Genomic DNA, 17,847 nt, shown 5'->3' on the forward strand with positions numbered 1-17,847 from the left:
CTCCTACATGGAGCTAATTCCTGTCTCATGGTCCACCTAGCTCTCCACACTGGCACCTTGGTCATCCAGTTACATGTGGCATCTGGCTCTTTCTCAGTGGGCTCTCGAGCTCTGGGCCCCAGGCTCCTAACCCCTTAGTTACCCAGGCCCAAGTATCAGACAACCCTAGCAGTTTTACACCCTAAAGCAAGGGCATTATTCAAAATAGCTCACTTGTATTTTCCTGAGAGCCCAGGCTGACGAGAACTCATGACATTCCTTCTGGCTCAGCATCCGGGGGAGTGCTGGAGTTACAAGCCACCACGCCCACCTCAGATTTATCAAATCTTAACCTGTTTGGCCCACCCACTTAGACCTTCCTTTAGAAACCACAGTGAAAGCTCATGTCTATGTCTGTCTGTTGTTGTTTGTATTTTACTCTTTTGGGGGCCTCGCCACCCAGCTCCCAAATAAATCACACACAGAGGCTTATTCTTAATTATATTTGCCTAGCCTTAGCTTGGCTTGTTTCTAGCCAGCTTTCCTTAACTTTAAATTAACCCATCTGTCTTTTGCCTCTGTGCATTTACTTTTCTCTATTTTCGTATGCCTTTCTTTCTTACTCCGTTGCTGGTTGTGTAGCTGGGTGGCTGGACCCTGAAGCACTCCTCCTTCTCTGGCTCCTTCTTCTTTTTTCCCCCCAGATTTCTCTTTAATCCTCTCCCTGCCTGCCAGCTCTGCCTATCCTTTCTCCTACCTTGCTATTGGCCGTTCAGTTCAATTAGATCAATCAGGTGTTTTAGACAGGCACAGTAACACAATTTCACAGAGTTAAACAAATGCAATATAAACAAAAGTAATACACCTTGCCGGGCGGTGGTGGCGCACGCCTTTAATCCCAGCACTCGGGAGGCAGAGCCAGGTGGATCTCTATGAGTTCGAGGCCAGCCTGGACTACCAAGTGAGTCCCAGGAAAGGCGCAAAGCTACACAGAGAAACCCTGTCTCGGAAAAACCAAAAAAAAAAAAAAAAAAAAAAAAAAAAAAAGTAATACACCTTAAAATAATATTCCCCAACATTTCCCCATTTTTGTCTAAATAAAAAAATGGTTTTAACCTTCACATAGTAAAACTATACACAACAAAAACAATTATCAAGTAGGAATTACATTTACAATATTCTGTCCATTTGTAGTTAGCATAGTCAAAGAAAATAATGCATGATCTATCCTATCTTAGTGGATCCAAAGTTTTACACCTAACTTACTTTCTATCATAACTAAGAAAAACTGCAATTATAACTATCTAGTCTTCAACTCCATCAAAGACCCAGAAAGATGTACTATTATCTAACAACAGAGACACTTCGCTGCCTGGACAATCAACCAAAGTTCCTCTGCAACATTGGGGCATCCATCTTCAGCCTATAGGCTTAAAGTATCTGGCAGACTTTTTTGTGAAGCAGGAAATTTAAAGGACTCTCCTGCCCTGTATTGGTAAAGTTTATCAGTCACTTTCCTCTGTGTTCTGCAGAATATCTGACAGACTCTTCTGTGAAGCAGGAATTTTGAAGGACTGTCCTGCCTTGTTTTGTCAAAACTCAGCAGTCACTTTCCTGTGGGTCTTGCATGTCCAGTCTGCACAGCACATTGCCAAGCAGTCAAAGGCAAGAGTAGTTTCTTTGCCCAGTGCCTAACCTTGCCACAATGAAAGCAAACTCCATCAGGAGTTTCTTCAATGCCCATCATCTCTGAAGTAACTTGGTGCTGCCAGGAGCAGATGTGTCTCATTGTCATGAAAATTCCTAAGTTAACAAAACATTTTAAATGCCATATTCTATAAGTCTTTGAAAGGTTTGAAGACCATCTGTCTATCTAAAATATATCTCTATATGATCTGGAAAGCATACTTAACATATCTACATATTTGATTGTTATTAATGACTAACCACTAACCTGTATTCCTGATTATCCTATATAGTTTATAATAATAGCTTTAAAATACTAGTACTTCACTATACATTTTCAAATGAACGACATAGGCACAATACTTCAAACAAAATTAGAAACATACGTACGATATGTTGTAACAAAAATAACCTTAAATTTTTATCAGTATACAAAAATCCTTTAAACAAGAGTAGAAACATATACACAGTGTAACAAAAATAACTTTATATTTGTATCAATACATATACTCCCCTAAATGATAACAAACATTCATAACCCACCAAATAATCAAAAGCCTCCCACATGCATCTTGGGAATATGGATATCATGTTCTCTAAACTGGTTCCTGCTGTTTGTGGACAAAGTATCTTTAGGGTCCCAGAGAGAAAATTTTAAGATAAGGATCAAGTCCTGGAAAGACCAGCAGCAATCTTTGCTGATAGATACCACCTGTTAAGTTTTAAGGGGTCTCTCTTGATCACACCTGATCCATCTTATTCCTGAAGGAATCTACAACCTCTAGTCTCCTGTGGGAACAAAATTCCAAAGCATTTTTTATTTCCAATTGAAAACTGCATTTTTTGGCTTCTTTTTTAAAGTTAAGGCATTCCTGAAGTTTCTAGATTGGTTCAGTTTTGCAGTTCTGCTCACAATCCCATGTGTTCTAGCAGCTGTCTTTTGCTCTTCAGTGTTCAAATAATTCAGAACCAGCACAGTACTATACAGGATCCAGACTTTCTGTGTATTTCCCATCTTACATGACTTTTTTTCTTTTATTCTCCCTTTAAAGACTTTATTTTATAAACTACTCATTTTTTTCTATGACTATACCCTTTTTCTTTTAAGCCTATGCACATTGTTAAACACACTGTAACCTGTTTAGAGATTTTTTTCCATCTGAAAATCTTTTATTGCATATCTTCAGCCTTTTTTGACTGTACGAGCAAACCTTTAAACTGCTAACCTACACCTGGTTTCTCCAAACAAGGCTCTCAGCTGGCTCTACCCACTTCTCAGGTTGGGAAAGCCAAGCCTAAAGCTCACAGTCTGGTCAGAAGTTTGTGACTGTAAACTGCATTCAACCTTCCTAGCTGTGGAAGTCAGTACCTGTGTTGCCACAGGCAGTTTTTACTTAGCTTGCCGTTTTTATTTATTTTATTTAGACCATCTGGTGTTTTAGACAGGCACAGTAACACAGCTTCATGGAGTTAAACAAATACAACATAAACAAAAGTAACACGCCTTAAAGTAATATTCCCCAACATTTGCCACTCTTACCTCTGGCCCAAGGCTGACCTGCTGCCTCCACACGCAGCCCTGCATGGAGGAAGGGAGACGTGTCCCTTCTACTTGGAAACTTCCAGGGACACGCTGCTTTTCAATGGCAGTAGTCCCATGTCTGCCTCGCTGCACCTGGGTAGTGTACAGCGGGGAACAGCTGTCAGAGGCGGGAAGGGATTTGTCTTAGGGTCACCCCAAATCAAGTTCTTAGGCCACTCTGGTGTCCAGTCTCGGATCAAAACCTGCCATACCTGGCAATATGAGGAAGTGGGCATCCGACGCTTACAGACCTGCTTGGCCCACCCGGTACCTGCTCAGTCAGGGTGAGACAAAGCAGCTGTAAGGCAGAGACCCAGCAATAAAGAATATAATGCTCTTGCCAAGCATGGTGGCACATGCCTTTGATCCCAGCACTTGTGGTGGTGGTGGTAGGTCAGGGGAGGTGGTAGGTCAGGGGTGGTGGTGGTGGGGTAGGGGGAACAGAAGCAGGTGGATCTCTGAATTTGAGGCCAGCCTGGTCTGCAGAGTGAGTTCCAGGACATCCAGGATTGTTACACAGAGAAACCCTGTCTCAATCCCCCCCACCCCCTGCAAGAATATATTGCTTTTAAATAATAGCCTAAAGTGGATACACTTATTTCAAACAGTAGCCCAGGCTGGCCAGTAGCTATATGTCAAGCAATCTCTCAGGGACTCAGGATTCTTCTGTAGCTGGAGATTTTTTCTCCGGGTCCCACCAAGCCCTGGCAGTCCCACAGCCTACTTATAAAATAAACACACAGACGCTTATATTATTTAAACTGTTTGGCCTAATGGCTCAGGCTTCTAGCTATCTAGTTCTTACATCTTAAATTAATCCATTTCTATAAATCTATACCTTACCACGTGGCTCGTGGCTTACTGGCATCTTCACATGCTGCTTTTCTTTCTTTCTTTTTTTTTTTTTTTTGGTTTTTGGAGACAGGGTTTCTCTGTGTAGCTTTGCGCCTTTCATGGAGCGCACTTGGTAGCCCAGGCTGGCCTTGAACTCACAGAGATCCGCCTGCCTCTGCCTCCCGAGGGCTGGGATTAAAGGCATGCGCCACCAACGCCCGGCAACACATGCTGCTTTTCATGGCAGCGGCTGGCAGTGTCTCCCTCCTCAGCCTTCCACTTCCCAGAATTCTCTCAATTCTCCTCTCTATTAGTCCCGCCTATACTTCCTGCCTGGCCACTGGCCAATCAGTGTTTTATTTATTAACCAATCAGAGCAATTTGACATACAGACCATCCCACAGCATTCTTCTACCAACCTGTTACCCACCCTCTATACCTTTTATTGCCTGTACAGCATGGGTTCTTGTAGTTTAGATGGCAAGAAGACAAGAGTCCCACAGAGAAAATCTAGGCATCTTGTTATTACAGAGGAATCTGGGTTCCCTTTTGTCGGTTCTCAGTCTCACTCATAAAAGAATTTTATTTATTTGTGTGTGTGTGTGTGTGTGTGTGTGTGTGTGTGTGTGTATGTGTGTGTGTGTGTGTGTATATATATATATATATGAGACAGGGTCTTTCTATGCAGCCCTGGTTGTCCAGGAACTCACTCTGTAGACCACGCTGGCCTCAAACACACAGAGAGCCACCTGCCTCTGCCTGGAGTGCTGGGAAGAAAAGGCATGGGCATGCACCACCATGTCAGGTTAATTAAAAAAAATTTCAAATGGGTGCAGAAGGAAGCTTGAGGAGCACCTTTCTAGAATTGGAAAGATAAACCACAGGGAAGGCCAGCTGTGACTCCTGGGGGCCACTGCAGGGTGGGGTGAGGGGGGTGCTGGAGGGGTGAGAGTGGGGGGGGGGGTGGGAAGAGGAAGAGAGTCAAGCTTTGTGTGTTAGCATCAGCGTGAAGGTCTACAGGAAGCTGTGGAGACTTGGAGATCACTGAGAGACCCAGAGTGGCAGGGCAAGCGTGCTTTAGATTTTGGTCGGTACCCAAAGAGGAGATAGAAGCAGGAAAGGACAGGGTGTGCTTTTTTGAGTTACAGCTCAGAGAGGGGACAGCCTTGGCACTGAAGGCGGCAAGCCACTGCCTCCAGAGCAGGACTCCTTCCGGGGGTCTTGGAAGGCTCTCGCCCACACTCTTGGGCGCTGTGCAGGGCCTGCAGCAGGTGTTTATGGCACGTGACGTTTCTCTTTCACTTGGAGCTGGCTCAGCATAGAGTGCTCGGTTATTGGTCCTTATCAATTCCCTCAGGGCCGATTATCCGGCAGGTGAGAGGACAATATGACAGGGCGTCAATCTGAATTTCGGTTCCCACACCCGAAGACCAATCCCCAGAAGCAAGGTGCCTAGGTCAGCGTCTGGCGCTCACTGTGCGCTCTGGGCGCCGCCTCCTGATTACCTGTCCCTCCCACCCGGTCTGTGGGACTTGGAATCTTTGCCACTCTCCTTTGTTATGGCAGGTAAATCACTTGCGTGCACTGTCCTGTCCTAAGGGTTTGTTTTAAAGCTTGGCGTGAATAAGCTGTGATTCCAGAATTGGAGAAAAATTCCTTTTCTCTTACCTTTCTCTTTTGTCTGCTTTCTAGACACTTAGCTAATTATCGGTTTTCTACATGAGAGAGTAAAGAGAAAGGGAGGAAGGGAGGGGTGGAGGGGTGGAAGGAGGGGGAGAGGAAGAGAAAATGAAAGTATTTTTTAAAGAATAAAAGCTCTATAGATAGCTGTTCCGCTTCAAAGAAGTTCCTCATCCTTTGAATTAGATTTATTTACATATTCACCATCTGTTCCCCTTAAAAACCGCAATTTTTTTTTTATAGTTTGTAACTGTTGTACTGAAACATGATGAGATTTGATACTAGGTATAGATTTAGGGATTAGTGTGTGTGTGTGTGTGTGTGTGTGTGTGTGTGTGTGTGTGTGTGTGTGGTGGGTTTTAAGGAGAATGAACAACCCATTCCAAGGTATTGCCCCAGGGGTTATCAGAAGTGGCAATTCTCTGTCAGACTTGGGTACTAGACCAGAGTCCAAGCATAATTTGGCCAGGGGAAGTTTAACATAAAGACTTATTAACTATTCTAAGGGACTGGCTAAAAGGGATAAGGAGAACTCAAGGATTCTCTAGGGCTGATCAAAGTACACTGGGAAAAAGGAACTGGAGGGGAGTCCTTCTCCTCCAGCTGAGACTCAAATCCTGGAGACGATGAGGTTGAGGACCACTGGGCAAGCTTGCTGGGCGGCTGGGGCCTGCTTGTCTGTAATCTATGAACAAGTAGATCACCCTGTCGAGGAGCATAAGAACTGAGGCTGGCCAGTAACTCACGGTCAGGACTGGAGAGGAAACATGCAGGCAAGGATGGCCGACGAATCCAGCGCATGGGGAGAGCTTGGCTGGTGGCAGGAGTCCCCCTGCCAACCAGGAGGGCCATGGTCACAGAGTAGCCTGGGACTGTGTTAGAGAAGGGCTAACATTTCGGGAACACAAGTTCATGTGCAGACAAAGCAGCAGCAGCAGCAAGAGAATTTTAGTCTCCAAGTTAAAGAGTTCATTGACAGTGTTATTCCAGTTTGCTAACTTCCACCTAACTGGTGAAAATGACTTCTATCCGCTCTATACATTTTTTTTTTGAGTCAAGGTCTCACTGTGTGGCTTAGACTGGCTTCAAACATCCTCCTGCCTCAGCCTACGAGTTCTGAGATTATATAGGCATATGCTACTGTAGCAGGAATCTTAAAAGTTCTTATTAATACAGTCAAACCTGAGGCGAGTGATTGGGGTCAATGCTGGTAGATCAGAGAGACAGAACAAGCCACAGCTATCTCACCTCACCAGTTCCTCAGCTGGTCCTGTTTCCTCAGACTGGAAGCCTCTGAGTCCTCATCCGGATGAATCCCAGCTGAACTGTGTTGCTTCAAAGCCTGAAAGCTTAACCAGCCAAATGCTTAACCAGCCACATGCTTAACCAGCCAAATGCTTCTAGTTTCTGGTCCTCACACCTTATATACCTTTCTGCTTTCTACCATCACTCCCTAGGATTAAAGGCTCGCTTTCTGGGATTAAAGGCGTGAGTCACTATGCCTGGCCGTTTCCAATGTGGCCTTGAACTCACAGAGATCCCAGATGGATTTCTGCCTCTGGAATGCTAGAATTAAAGGCGTGTGCTATCACTGCCTAACTAGTGGCTTTTCTGTTCTCTGACCCCAGATAAGTTTATTAAGGTACACAATATTTGGGGGAACACAATACCACCACATGCTACCATACCAATTTACTTAAAACAAAACAAACCTTGTAGGATCAATACACTGTCTCTCGCTGGGACCTGGGGCTCATCAATTAGGCCATTAGGCCGGGCTGGCCGGTGTCCCCTCCCATCCTGTCCTCTTCTCCCCCTCCTCCGCACACCGGTAGTGATGGCATGATAAGAGTGCTCCACCATGTCCGCTTTTTTAAACATGGATTCTGGGGACTGAATTCAAGTCTTGAGTCATTTCCCCACATCTCCCCAGCCCTGATATTGTTGTTTTGTTTTTACTATAGCACAATGCATTGGAGAGTCAGGCACATCGCTACTTGTATCCTTTGTTTGTTCTCTTTTAATGTTGCGAAGCTTTCCATTTTGTATGCATATATATGTATGTGGCTTACGTATTCTTTCATTGGTTCAAGGGTCTTATCCGGTTTGGGGTGACTGTGAATCAAGCTACCATTGATATTCAACATGTCTTCCTCTCTGATGAATACCTAGGAGTGATACTGAGGGTCACAGAGCCACTGCACAGTTAACTGTGTAGGAAACTGCCTGGCTCTTTTCCAGGGTGACAACCCCTGTGTGCATTTCCACTAGCCACACAGAAGAGTTCCGGCTGCCCCGCACCCTACACTGCCCCCAGGATCTGTTACAGTCAGGTGCTGTCCAGGGCAACGGAATGAAGACCGGGAACCCTATCTGTTCATCTCTCCCAAGGTTTCTGCCTCGCATTTCCTTCTTCCTGGACCGGTCATGGGGATAGGGTAGCTGACTCTGCAGGAGCATTTATCTGCACACAAAGACCAGCCAAAATCCAAAATGGAGACAGAAACACGAACGTGTGCATGGGGAAAATGGAAAACTGGGTACGGTTCTCCCACACTCTTTCATGTGGTAGAAGGTCTTAATTTTCAATTAGTAACTAATGTATGCTTAGAACTTCCTTACTTGTGAGTTGATTTACTTGAAATATAGACTCAGAAGTACGGACTTGTTATGGATTCTTTAAAAAATACATATATGTTATCGTTGGGACTGCAGAGATGGCTCAGTGGTTAGGAGCACATGCTGCTTGGTCTTCCAGAGGTCATGAGTTCAGTTCCCAGTGCCCAGATCAGGTGGCCCACAACTGTTCGCAACTCCAGTTCCAGGCGATCCAACGCTGCTCGCCCCTGCAGACACCTGTACTCACACGCACACACCCACATGCAGACACACGTAATAAATAAGTTTTCTAAATTATTATTAGTAGTGCGTGAGCATGTTTGCATAGGTGTGAGTGAGTGAGTGCACGTGTGTGTAAGCATGTTTACATAGGTGTGAGTGAGTGAGTGCACATGTGTGTGTAAGCATGTTTGCATAGGTGTGAGTGAGTGAGTGCACATGTGTGTGTAAGCATGTTTACATAGGTGTGGGTGAGTGCACATGTGTGTGCCACAAGGCCTGTGTGGAGGACAACTCTGTGGAACGGGTTCTGGGGATTGAACTCAGGTCACAGGGTCTGCATGGCACACACCTTTATCCGCTGTGTCACGTTGCCAGCCCTTCTCTGGATTCCAATATGTCGGTGTTTCCTGTTGTCTGTCTTTGAAGACATAAGCTGAGCTGAAAGCCACTGTGCTTATGAACGCCTCCTGCCCCAGGGCTGACCTCTGCTACTGTCCTTCTCTCCACACTGTGTTTATCTCTGTTGCTTAAGTATGAAGGAAGTTCAGTTTTCGGTCGCGATAATTTAATTTGTCATAGCAGTACCAAAGCGGGGGGGGGGGGGGGGGGCGGGGATAATTGCTGAGTTTAATCTTTAAGAGAACATGCACAGCTCAGTGGGTAAAGCAGCTCGTAGCTGGACTGATGTCTGAGTACAGTCCCTGGAATCCGCCTCTGGAAGGAGAGAATCAACTCTGAAGGTTCTCCCCGATCTCCACACATGCAGCAGCAGCATGGCTCCTCTCCCAAAAAACAAAAGTAAAAAAGTAATATCGAAAGAGCATTCTCAGGGCTGGAGAGGCGGCCCAGCGATTGGGAGCACTTGCTGCAGAGGGTCGAGTTCAATTCCTATCACCTACAAGGTGGTTTTTAACTGTGATTCCACTTCCAAGGCATCTTGTGACTTCCTCTGGCCTTCCAGGACACTGCATGCATGTGGTGCACACAGCAGGTGACACTCATACACCTAAGATGATTATTATTATTATTATTATTATTATTATTATTATTATTATTTTGAGACAGGGTTTCTCCATGTAGCCCTGGCTGTCCTGGAACTCACTATGTAGACCAGGCTGGCCTCGAACTCACTGAGCTCTGCCTGCCTGTGCCTCCCAAGTTCTGGGATTAAAGGCCTGTACCACTATGCCTGGCTTAAAAATAAATATTTAAAAAATTTTTTTATTGTATTTTATGTACATGTTTTGCCTGCTTGTATGTCTGGGTACCATGTATGTGTTTGGTGTCTGTGGAGGCCACAGAATTGTTCTCCTAAAACATACCCTGGAGAGTCCCGCTCGCTTGCTAACGAATCGCTCTTCATACATTGCTTCTGAGAAGAGAATCCGGAGCCGGAGAACACTGACAACGCCTACAAAGGATGCCCATGTTTAACGGGCACGCGGCGGGCTTAGACTGCGCTCGCCGTGCTGTGGTGCTTGGCATCCAGCTGGCGAGGACTCCTGATAAAGACAGATCAACTTCATAGCGAGGGACGCGGCGAGGGGAAAGAGTAACGAGACTCACGAGTGGTGTGTGATTCCAGAAGAGAAAGACAAAAAAAAACCGGTTCACTGAGATGGAGACATCTGCAGGACTAAGGGAGGGGCAGCCATGGCAACACCTGAGGGCATCTTCCAGAACGGAGGGAGGGAGGGAGGAGGGAGGGAAGCAGAGGGAGCACTCGGTAGGTGAGCCAGCAGGGAACCGAGCCTGACCACGCAAGGCTGCTCTGAGGACCTCGGCTGTCCACTGAGGGAGGCTGGGAGTCACTGAGGTTCTGAGCAGTGGCCAGATGTGGGGCTGCCTAAAGCTTTAGAGACCCTGTGATTTGGGGGGAGAGGGGGGTGTAGGGGGCGGGAATGACTAATCAGGAAGCTGCTGCGTGGGCAGGAAGATGGTGACTCGGGTGGGTGCGGCCTCCGTGGGGGTGGCATTTGAAGGTGGAGCCCAGAGGCTCTGGATTTGGAGTACAGCGTTTGAGGGAGGAGTCCCTGATGACGGCCTGGCTCTGGATTTGGAGTACAGCGTTTGAGGGAGGAGTCCCCGATGACGGCCTGGCTCTGGCCACAGAAAAGGAAGAATGGACGCCATTGCTCGGGTCACAAGGAGGGTAGGACAAGAAGGTCAGAGAGGAGAGTGGGTTCAGTTTCGAGCGTGCGAGGTGGGAAGGCACTCTTCCGGTGTTGCAGTGACTCTTCCGGTGTTGCAGTGACTCTTCCGGTGTTGCAGTGACTCTTCCGGTGTTGCAGTGACTCTTCCGGTGTTGCAGTGAACAGTGCCAAGTGGGTGGTTCTGAACTGGATTCTGCTCAGGTCGGGTTCAAGGAAGAGGCGCGGGGTGGAGCCGGACACTGTGCTAAATCAATGCGCAGGTGACTCTTGGCCAGGGGTGGCGCAGGCCCGTCCCTCCATCTACTCGGGAGGCCGAGACAGGAGGACCGAATGTTCGGGGCCAACCCCCACTGCGGAGTGAGTCAAAGGCCAACCCGGCAACGTGGCGAGCCCTTCCTTCCAAGTAAAAAGAGTAAAACGGAAGAGGGCCGTGGGTAGAGCTCAGTGGTGGAGGCTCACCCAGCACGTGTGAGACTCGGTTCAACCTCTACTGTGGCAAAAACCAACAAAACAAAACGAGAAAAGACAAGTGCAGAGGCCTGAGCCCCCAGTCCGGCTTCGGCCATTTTATCGCGCAATTCTCATAACACCGCCGCCACCACCACCACCACCACCGCCGCCACCACGAGGTTAACTTTATTTAAATGCTGTCAAAGACATAACCAAACTGAGGCTGGAGAAGTCGCAATGGTCTGGTCCACGGTACTGTTAGGAACTGTGTGGACGCAAAGGCTCATTCTTCTGATGCCTCCCACGTGGCAAAAACTTGTTCTGTTTCTACAAGCTCTTGATTTTCTACAGGATTTCTGTGAGTCCTAGAAGAAAGGAGACAGGGTGCAGACACCATCACTCGGCCAGTGGAAAGGATGTATTTGGGAGCCAGGCATGGTGGTGTAAACCTGCAATCCCAGATAAGTCTACAGTCTGAGACAGGAAGGTCAGAGGTTCAAGCCCAGCCTAAGAAATTTAGAGAGAACTGGTTGGGGTGGTGGTGGTGGTGGCAGGTAGTGAGTGTGGTAGAGCAAGCCTTTAATCCCAGCACTAGTACTCAGGAGGCAGAGACAGGCGGAAGGTGGATCCCTGTGAGTTCGAGGATAGTCTGGTCTATATATTGAGTTCTAGAACTGCTAGAGTTATAAAATAGGACCTCGTCTCAAACACACACACCACACACACACACACACACACACACACACACACACACACGCCAAACAAATGTCTTTTTAAATTTTATTTATTTATTTTTATTTTTATTTATTTTTTATTTATTTTCCAGACAGGGTTTCTCTGTGTAACAGTCCTAGCTGTCCTGGAACTTGCTTTGTAGACCAGGCTGAACTTGAACTCACTGAGATCCCCCTGCCTCTGCCTCCCAAGTGCTGGGATTAAAGGTGTGCGCCACAACTGCCCGGCCAAATGTTTTTTCAAAAAGTTAAAACAAGACAAGCCATCCTGTTAGGCACACTGCTGCTGTAAACATGAGCACTGGCCTACTGGTTAGCTTTTCATATCAAAAGCCTAGAGAGAGGAACTAACGTTCTCAAAGGGGTATCTGGAACTTTGGTCCAGAGAGGATTTGGTTCAGTCTTCCGATGGCCTAATTACGGTGACGGAGCAAACTCTCTTCCAGGGGATGAAGAGGTTTGGGAGGGACCTGTGTGGGTGCAGGCTTGAGTTCTTGATGACAAAGCGGTTGGCTCTGGTTGTTCACTGGGGTGAGAGGGCAAAAGCTCTTGACTGATGCTGGGGCAGCCACTGTGTGCCCAGCTCATAAACTCTCAAAGCTCAGCTGGAGTGGTGTGAATGCTGGTCTCCCTGGTGACTGGTTCCTGGCATGCCTGAGCGGGTGGTCAGGTTCTGTCATGTCCCTCTAGTCACAAGGAGAGTCTGGCAGTGCATTGTAGGGACGCCGTGGCTCCCTCCCACTGCTTCTTCCCACCCACCTGATCAAGTCCCTCTCTAGCTCACACAGTATTCAACCTGGCTTCGGTGCAGCCAGACTACCCCCAGGTGTGGCTCACTCTCAGGACTGGGACTCAAGATGCCAGAGTAATCTGCAGCCCACTGATTGTCGGCTGGGTATGGAGAAGCCATTGATTGAGGTTTTAACCATATGCCATGAAATTAATTTCAGTTTTTCCTCCTTGCATTTGCAGACACACCCACAAATGTTCTGAGTTTACATACCACTCTGAAGGATTCACATCCAGATCGGCCCCACCCCAAAACCCCGGAGAGTATTCATTACTATCACCAGTTTGCAGCTCAGTCTCAGGAGCTTCCTGTTGGCCAGGCCAACTTCAAAGTCTTCGTGAACTCAAGAATTCACCCTCCGCTTGTCCTCTAACATTGCAGTTTTATTGCTTTGACTTTATACCACAAATTCCTTTAGAAAAATGACACATTACGTAGTTCCACATGCACTGGAGGCATGAGGCATGTGCTCTAACCCTGAGATGGATCCCCAGGCTCCTTGTCAGTTTTGTTTTGAAACAGGGTTTCATTAAGTTGCCTATGTTGGCCTTGAAGTCTTTCTGTAGCCTAGATCTTGAACTCACAAACATCCTGCTTCAGATTCCCTAGGAGTCTGTGCTTTTTAAGAACAAGCTTTCATAACTTCGTTTTATAGTGACGGACCACTTCGGTTCTGAAGAACCACATTTCAAGTGTTTGCAAGCTTCATGTGGCTGCCATATTGGATGGCATGGAGCTATAGACCACACCGCGAGCTTTTGGAAGAGGGGAACTGATTCACCTGTGTCCCAGCAAGTAGCCTGGGTCTCCCACGTAGTGATGTTTCAAGTGTTCGGTGACTATCCAGAACATATTGTTGAGGTCATCTCTAGACAGTAAACGTGCTCCCTTTTCCACAGAAGAGAGAGTTCTGTATAAAGTACAAAATCTAAAATCAATGCCAATAAAATGACAGTCTTATCAATGAGAACATGAGTTTATCTAATGTCAGATCCTGATACTTACTATTCAGCAGGGCAGCGTGCACCCACAGTAACTGTCACCCATTGGGCAAAGGCACCCAGACAAGCCATAAGGAAGGAATATACATTTCCTATTAACACATTGCAAAATAGTAAGTGCCATGGGCGGGCGGCCACAGGTCATAAAAGAAACAACTCATCCCTGCCTGGTCTGTTAAAGAGTGGACAAGTTTATCTCCACGTTGACTGGAGTCAGGAATGAGGTTCCGTGCACTGTGGATGGAGACAGCAGATCTTTCCGGAGGACAACTTGAGGAAATGTTTCCCAAGCCACAAAAATGTTCACAGTACCACACCCGATCTTCTCTGCACTCTATAATCTTTGAAAAGGACAGCTAGGTACACAGAGGCCTGCCTCTGCCTCCTGACTACTGGGATTAAAGGTATGTGCCACCCAGGGCCGGCCTGGAGGTCTGTTTTTAAAGGCAGAGATTGACAAGTACAGGCCACACTGAGAAATGAAGGGTTCTCCTCACAGGTTAGTTTGAAACAAAAAACGAGAGCTTACGGTTTTCCAGTTTTTGTTACAGGCAAAGCAATATTGCAACAGGCTGCTGAACCCAGAACCTTCCTCATATTTCTCATTAGTATTCGTCACATGTTTTACAGTTTTGAACATGTGCACATAAAACGGAAGCGTCCTTACTGTGACCCCTCACGCTGGATGCATGCAGTTTGTCCTCGAAGGGCATCAACGATGCCTAGTGACCGCACCCAATGGAGCTCTCAGAGGTTAGCTCACTCATCACAAGGAATGGCAAGTAGTCACGCATTTTCAGTGTGGTGTGCTGGGGACACCCCAGTGGTGGAGACGGGGCTCTGAGTTTGCCTTCCCAACGGGAGAGACAGAAACATTCTCAACTCTCAGAAATGTATTGGAGCACCCAGGCCTCAGAGAGATGAGGGGATCGCTGGTAGATTTAAGGCAGCGATGATCCCAACCCAGGCTGTTATGGCTATGGCTAGCACACAGTTCTTAGCACCAGTTCAGTGGCACGGACCAGGTTCCCAGGGAACTCAGAAGCTAGGCTACGAGAGTTGGGATCATCTGTTCATTTTGTATGTAACAAACACACTCTTATACACCCAGTGGCTTAAAACAGATGAACCGTATGAGATTACCGCTTCACTGGGCTGAAGTCACCACGTCAGCAGGTCTGGCTGCTCTGCATGCCGGGACGTGAGCCCTCACCCTTGGCTTTTTTGGTTGAGAAAGGCCACTTGCGTCCCTTGGTGCCCGATCCCTCCCCTTCCACCGCTAGGGTCCCTTGCTTTCTGGGATTGTCTCTCTCACCACCACTTCCTTTGATCTCCTGCCTCTCTCATAAGAACCCTGGGATTACTCTGCATTCCAGATGCAGCAGGGGCGGTTACCTTCCCATCCCAAGGCCCTTGGCTCAGGTACAGTTGCAGTGCCTTTACTGTAGAAGGTAGTATCCGTAAGTTCTGGGGGCTTCTGTTCAGCCTAGGACAGCAGCAGACACCAGAGGGGCCAGCACGTGAGCTGAAGACAAAACAGAGCGGGAGTGAGGAGGGCAAGATAGCCCACGGTGGATTCTAGTTGAAGCATGGCCTTGCCACACCAGGTTCAGTAGCTTCCCGGGGACACCGAAGCAAGGACGTTAATTTTCTCAGGATTCTGGATGCCGGAAGTGAGGCCATGAGGCCTCCCCGCTAGCTACGCCTGTGCGGTTTGCAGGGTCTGTCTCTGCGTTTACTCATCTCGTTTTTCTCTTTTGAAACAGGGTCCCGTTTTGTAGCTCAGGCTGATCCGGAACTCACAGTCCTCCACCTGTCAACGCTGGGATGGCAGGTGTGTGCCACCACACGCAGCTGACACTTGTCTCGCATGTCCATTTCCTCTGCTTACGAGGACAGCGGCTCCTCGGGGACCTTGTGTGAAGCCAGTCATTTCCTCCGAGGCCCACTCTGCAAATGCAGCCATCTGCACGAGATCTTCAGGGTTAGGATTGAGTATCCGAATGTGGTAGGGCTAAGACTCTGTCCCTAACAGCTCAGACAGAAGCCAGCTCAGCTAAACGCTGGCATCTATTGCAGATAACAATGTGGCACCTAAGGGCTCCTCCCCGGAGTTGTCTGAGCGACTCCCAGCAGCTCCTCTGCCTATGGCTGGGCAACACTGCTAACAGAGAATAGCTAAGCCCAAAGAGGAGCACAAAGAGACCAGGCCAAGAGGGGGGTGTGTTGAGGGTGGGGGTGGGGTAGAGGTTGAGTTGGGAATTTGCAGGGTACAGCCTGATGGTAAAGCCCTTTACAGTCTGGCGGAGACATTGAACGCTTAGCAAAGGTACCAGGAAGAGGGGGAGGTGGCACTGGGGTGTAATGGCTGGACCCTGTGATCCTGTCTCACCTCCACCCCAGTCGGGGCTATAAGCCTCTTCTACCTACTTCTGTTCTGCCCACGGGCTCCAAAGTGGCCTGGGGCGAGGGTCTGCATCCAGCACCCTAACCTATCCCATCAGCAAGCAGCGTCACACCCGGGCCAGGACAGGGTGGTCCTGACAGTCCTTGGATGGACTCTGTCATTCTTGGAGCTCATGGTCTGCTCCATCTTTGTTCCTGTCTCCCCTTTATCCACCCACATGGCATCTCCAGCCTTAAGACAGGAAGAAGAAATGGAAAAGCCCCAAACAACTTAAGTTGAAGCATCTTTACGAAGGAGAGATTTTGTGACTCAACCATCCCGGTTATCACGAATGCTGAGATTTTTCATTAATCTTAAGATTTGTTACTGTGAAACGTTCATCAGCTCATGCAGGAAAATGAGAAACCATTGAAATCCATCACATTCACCCTTTCCTCCTCTATCTCCTCATCACCTTATCTCCGGAGCCCAGATGGACCTTTTGGCCCGGGGAGATAGCAGCCCAGCTGCAGAGTGGTGCTATCTCTCCAGAGTCCAGCTGCTGGGCTATCTCTCTCTTTCCAACCTTTATCCCTGATGCCTGTCCCCTGTTCCCGCCTCCCTGTGCTGCCGTGAGGCACGCACAGCTGCTACTGTGTGACCTCCGCACACTGAGTGTGCAGGAACTACAGTCACGGCTGCACTCCCCCGGGCTTCTCAGAGCCTGCTGCTGTTCACTAGTGTCATTCAGATTAACTGTGGGCCCCTGCAGGCCACAGCCAAACACAGCTGTCACCTCACCATCAGTCACCGCTGCTTACGTCAAGGAAAATGTAGTTCAGCTTAATAATTAATACAAAGGCAAAAATCAAGAGCACAGGTTGGAAGAAATACTGGTGGGGCTGGAGCGAGGGCTCAGTGGTTAAGACCACTGGCTGTTCTTCCAGAGGACCCGGGTTCCACTCCTAGCACCCACATGGGAGCTAGTATTGGCTGGAACTCTAGAACCAGGGGAATCCGATGCCTTCTTCTGGCCTCTGCGGGCCCTGCACGCATGTGCTACCCAGACATACCTGCCAGCAAAACACCCATAAGTATAAAATAAAAAGTAAAGGAGGAAAAACATACATGCCAGCAAAACACCCATAAATATAAAGTAAAAAGTAAAGGAGGAAAAACATACCCAAAACTGGCCGGAGGGATGGCTCAGTGGTGAAGGACACTTGTCCTGCAGAGGACCTGGGTTCAGTCCCCAGAACCCACAAGGTGGCTCACAACCATCTGACAGCCTCTTCTGACCTCTGTGGGCACCAGGTACACACATGATACGCAGACATATGTGCATGTGAAACACTCATCACATAAACTAAAAAATCAATCTAAAAAGAATGAAAAGAAACACAGGTGGTATTTGTGAAAGTTAAAAGCTCCTTTGAGAGTGACATTTAAAGACCTGCTGTGAGGAAAAGGCAGCAGCTTCCCTCTGGACAAGGTAAACAGTAGGTGCAAAGGCCCTGGGTTAGGTGTCTGCTCGGCTGAGAGGTAGGTGGGCAGCATGCCTGTTGTGGGTGAGAATCTGAAGGGTGGAGATGAGATCCCATCATGGGTCTGGCAGGGAGTCAGACCTGGAAGGCGTCCTGAGTGACTGGGGCACTGGAGGCGTCCTGGGTGACTGAGGTACTGGAGGTGTCCTGGGTGACTGAGGCAATGGAGGCATCCCGGGTGACTAGG

This window comes from Peromyscus maniculatus, chromosome 10 (genome assembly GCF_049852395.1).
Source record: "Peromyscus maniculatus bairdii isolate BWxNUB_F1_BW_parent chromosome 10, HU_Pman_BW_mat_3.1, whole genome shotgun sequence".
NCBI classification, from domain to species: domain Eukaryota; kingdom Metazoa; phylum Chordata; class Mammalia; order Rodentia; family Cricetidae; genus Peromyscus; species Peromyscus maniculatus.